A 5,306-nucleotide genomic window follows, 5' to 3' on the forward strand; every position below is an offset into this window, starting at 1 on the left:
TCCAGCCCCACGTCAGGCTCTGTGCTGACAGCTCAGAGCCTGGAACCTGCTTTGGATTCTGTGTTTCCCTCTCTGCCCCTCCCCCATTCACACTCTCTCTGTCTCTCAGAAATGAATAAATGTTAAAGAATTTTTTTTGGGGGGTCGCCTGGGTGGCTCAGTCGGTTGAGCATCCGACTTTGGCTCAGGTCACGATCTCACGGTCCATGAGTTCGAGCCCCACGTTGGGCTCTGGGCTGATGGCTCAGAGCCTGGAACCTGCTTCCGATTCTGTGTCTCCCTCTCTCTCTGACCCTCCCCCGTTCATGCTCTGTCTCTGTCTCAAAAATAAATAAACGTTAAAAAAAAAAATTTAAAAAAAAAAAGAATTTTTTTTAAAAAGATTCACTTGTCTTTTTGTTGTTGTTGTTGTATATGAAAATTTATTGTCATGTTTTCATCATCAAAACTTAAGATCTTGGTCTTTCCTTCTTGCCTTTGTATAAGGCCAAAAGAGAGAGACGTTGGCTACTTTGACGACCTTAAAGCAAACTCCAGGAATGTCACCAACAGCATGACCTTTGCAACCAAATCCAGCAACCAGAACCTCACCGTTTTCCTCGATAAAATTCAAACAACTATCATTGGGTACAAAGGCAGTGATTTTCTTGCCATTCTTGATCAGCTGGACTCTGACAAACTTCCTGATGGCAGAATTTGGCCGTTTGGCTTCAACCCCTACTTTTTTCCAGCACAATTCCTTTCGCATGGGAAGAGCCTCCAAAATGGTTGGCCTTCAGGACTGTGCCCAAATTGGCTTTCTTGTACTGTTTATCGTACCACTTCTGATCTCGTCAGTGGCTACGGAGCTTCCTGGCAGTATGAAGACCACGACACTTGCCCATCCTGCCAGCACCATGGGCTTGAGCAAAAGCAAGATTCACTTGTCTCATGACATGATCTTCACATACATCTGTGTCCATTGGAAGGAACAGGGACTGCTTCTAATAATAGGAAAATTGGTTTTGTTGAACATTTTTCTTTTTTAACATGTATTTATTTTTGAGAGACAGAGTGGGGGAGGAGCAGAGAGAGAGAGGAAGACACATAATCTGAAGCAGGCTCCAGGCTCTGAGCTGTCTGCATAGAGACTGACATGGGGCTCAAACTCATGAACCGTGAGATCATGACCTCAGCCGAAGTTGGACGCCTAACTGACTGAGCCACCCAGGTGCCTCGAGAATTAATTTTTCTACCGAGGCATATTCCTGGGGGATTCTTTTTCCCTAGGATAAATTTGACTACTAGTGGTGTTTCTCCTAGGTGTTGGCTTTAGCACCTAAATCTAGCATCTGGGATAACTCCATTTGTCCTGTGACTTTGGACAAGTAATTGAACAACTCAGGGCTTCTGTTTCTCATCTGTAACATAAGCAATAATTTACAAGATGATGCTTGTGTGTCTTTTTTGCACATGATTATTCCACGTGCAGCCTTCCTTTCTCAGACCTATCTATCCCTGCCTCAGAAAGAGTCTGAACTTTTAGAACTATCAATAAAATATTTAACCTATTGAACCCCATCCTCAGGTTCAGGAATTTTTAGTTCCTGCTTAGATCACAACAGCAAGTATATAATTAATGAAAATTAGTTAATACTGCAAACCTGTATTACAGAAATTAAAGAAGTTTTCTAAATTAATTATCAATGTAGATTTGAGACTGAGATTTTGTTTCATTTATTTATTTTGAGGGGGGGCAGGGGTAGAGAGAGGGAGAGAGAATCCCAAGCAGGCTCTGCACTATCAGCACAGTGGCTCAATCCCATGAACCATGAGATCATGTCCTGAGTCAAAATCAAGAGTCAGATGCTTAACTGACTGAACCAGCCAGGCGTTCCCTTCCTACTTTATTGATTCTTTTTTTTTTTAATTTACATCCAAGTTAGTTGGCATATAGTGCAACAATGATTTCAGGAGTAGATTCCTTAATGCCTCTTACCCATTTAGCTCATCCCCCCTCCCACAGCCCCTCCAGTAACCCTCTGCTCTCCATATTTAAGAGTCTCTTCAGTTTTGTCCCCCTCCCTGTTTTTATATTATTTTTGTTTCCCTTCCCTTCTGTTCATCTGTTTTGTCTCTTAAAATCCTCGTATGAGTGAAGTCATGACATTTGTCTTTCTCTGACTACTTTCGCTTAGCATAATACCCTCTAGTTCTATCCACGTAGTTGCACGTGGCAAGATTTCATTCTTTTTGAGTCCTAGTAATACTCCATCGTATACCTCTTTTATTGATTCTTAATGGAAAGTGTGTTTTTTAAGGATAAATGTAAGAAAATAAATAGAATAATAAAAATGAGTAATTATACGAACAACTAGCTAAGAAACTGAAGACATCAGAATAAGAAGAATCCATAGAAAAAATAGGTAAAAGAAATGTGCAAAATGTGTCAGAAAAGAAAGATCACTCATGTTTGCTTATAGGCCAATCAATAAGCATTTTCTGTTGTTCTTTCACTCCACATCTCAAAATGATATTATTTTGAGACCTGAAAATTCTTTCAAAATTTAAAAATAAACTTTACAAGTACTATGGCATAGAATGATCACTTTTCTCATATCCCTTCTTAAAAGATTATTGTATTATTTATATAAATACCAATCTTTTTTCTTATAGCAATGAGTATGTATAGAGCCCTTGCTACATGCCCGATATTGTACTAAGCACATGAGACCTATTAACTGACTTAATTTTCCCCACATGCTCTACAATAGAGTATTATCCTAATCTCTACTTCGTAGTTTGGAACACTGAGGCAGAAAAAGGTGAAGAAAATTCCCAAAAGCAGTTAGCTAGTAAGTGGTAGGATAGGGTTTTGAGCCCCTATCATAAACAACATGAAATACTCCCTAAAGATTCCACAAAGATGGCCGTCTCTGAGGAGAAATGCTCAGTAGAACCCAGATCTACAGTTAATATACTTCTATGTGATTTCATAGATGTTGGCCTCACATATTCAACCAATGGAGAAAGATGTCTGAATTAGTTAAAATCTGATTTAAAGAATAACTGAAAAGAATTTTCTTTATTTTGACATATATTCCTTGGCAGTACTTGAAGATGGACTAACAGCATGCACAGTATCACTAAATAGGAATAATTTGAAGTTAATAACACGTGTAAGTGAATATTTCTTCTGTTTTTAGTATTTAAGTAATCAAAAATACCTTACTGATGCTAATTAAAATAAGCTTCATTTATTCATAATGTTTAATCTTTCCTTAAGGGTGTACAATATAATAATTAAAAAAATTTGTTTTTAATGTTTAGTTATTTTTGACACAGAGAGAGAGGCAGCATAAGCAGGGCAAGGGCAGAGAGAGAGGGAGACACAGAATCCAAAGCAGGTTCCAGGCTCTGAGCCATCAGCACAGAGCCCAACCCAGGGCTCGAACCCATGAACCGTGAGATCATGACCTGAGCCAAAGTCGGATGCCTAACCGACTGAGCCACCCAGTTGCCCCACAATACAATGATTTACATATACATTATGAAATGATAACCACAGTCAAGTTAGTTAACACACACATCACCTCACATAGTTACCAACTTTTTATTTTTCCTTTTTTATGATGAGAACACTGAAGATTTACTTTTTATAGTACATTTCAAGTATACAATACAGTATTATTAACTGCAGTCACCATGTGTAGATTAGATCATTAGATACTCAGAACTTACTATCATATAACTGAAAGTTTATGCCCTTTGACTGACATCACCCCATTTCTACCACCTGCAGCCCTTGGCAACCACCATTCTACTTTGTAGTTCTATGAATTTGACTTTTTTAGATTCTGCATGTAAGTGAGCTCATACAGTGTTTCTGTGCCTGACTTATTTCACTTAGCATAATGTCTTCCAGGATTACTCATGTTGTCACCAATGGCAGGGTTTCATTTTTTATGGCCGAGTAGTATTCCACTGCATCCATATAACACATTTTCCTTATGCATTCGTTTGTCAACAGACAATTTGGTTGTTTCCATTTCTTGGTTATTGTTAATAAGTGCTGCAGTGAACTTGGGGGTGCAAATATCTCTTCAAGATACTGATTTTATTTTCTTTGTATATATACCCAGAAGTGGGATTGCTAGATCACATGGTAGCACTATTTTTAAATTTTTTAGGAATCTCCATATTGTTTTCCCTAATGGCTGTTACCACTTCACATTCCCGCTAACAGTGTACAAGTATTCCCGTTTTTTCACACACTTCCCAACACTTGGTATCTATTGTCCTATACACAATAGCCATGCTGACATGTGTGAGGTGGTATCTTTTGTGGTTGATTTTAATTTCCCTGATAATTACTAATATTGAGTACCTTTTTAGGAACCTACATACAGTACCATCTGTATGTCTTTATTTAGGTCCTCTACCCATATTTTAATCAGATTTTTTTGGCTATCAAGTTATATAAAAATTCTTATATTTTATATCAGATATGTGATTTGCAAATATTTTCTCTCATTCCATACGTTGCTTTACTTTCTTTCTTTTCTTTCTTTCTTTCTTTCTTTCTTTTTCTTTCTTTCTTTCTTTCTTTCTTTCTTTCTTTTTCTGAGAGAGAAAGGAGTGAGGGAGTGAGAAGAGAAAGAGAGGGAGACAGAGAATTCCAAGCAGGCTCCACACTGTCAGTGCAGAGTCTCATGCAGGGCTTGAACTCACGAACTATGAGATCAGATGCTTAACTGCCTGGTCCACCCAGGCACTGCTCTTATATATTGCTTTTTCATTTTGTTTGTTGTTTCCTCTGCTGTACATAAGTTTTTCAATTTGACATTGTTCCACTTGTTTATTTTTGCCTTTGTTGCCTAAGCTTTTGGTGTCCAATCCAAAAAATCATTGCCAAGACCAGTATCAAGGAGCTTTTCCTTATGTTTTCTTCCAGGTGTTTTATAGTTCCAAGTTCTACATTTAAAACTTTAATCCATTTTGAGTTAATTTTTATGTATGGTATAAGGTCCAATTTCATTATTTTCCACTTTGTCTCTCCAGTTTTCCCACACCATTTATTGAGATACTTTACCCATTGTGAATTCTTGTTGCCATGTCAAAGATTAGTTGACCGTACGTGCATGGGTCTATTTCTAGGCTCTCTATTCTGTTCCATTGGTCTATGTGTCTATTTTTATGCCAGTACCATACTTTTAAAAAATAACATAGCTTTGTAATATAGTTTGAAATCAGAGAGCAAAATGCCTTTAGCTTTGTTCTTTCTTAGGATTGCTTTGACTATTCAAGGTCTTTTGTGGTTCCATACA

At 37.8% G+C, this 5,306-nt stretch overlaps 1 pseudogene; it reads right to left on the reverse strand.

Annotated features, from left to right (window-relative positions):
• Positions 1 to 410: 410 nt before the first annotated feature.
• LOC121030879 (40S ribosomal protein S23-like) lies at positions 411 to 913 on the reverse strand (annotated as a pseudogene).
• Between the last annotated feature and the right edge of the window lie 4,393 nt (positions 914 to 5,306).

This window comes from Herpailurus yagouaroundi, unplaced genomic scaffold (genome assembly GCF_014898765.1).
Source record: "Herpailurus yagouaroundi ecotype Mexico unplaced genomic scaffold, PumYag 28, whole genome shotgun sequence".
In the NCBI taxonomy this organism is placed as follows: domain Eukaryota; kingdom Metazoa; phylum Chordata; class Mammalia; order Carnivora; family Felidae; genus Herpailurus; species Herpailurus yagouaroundi.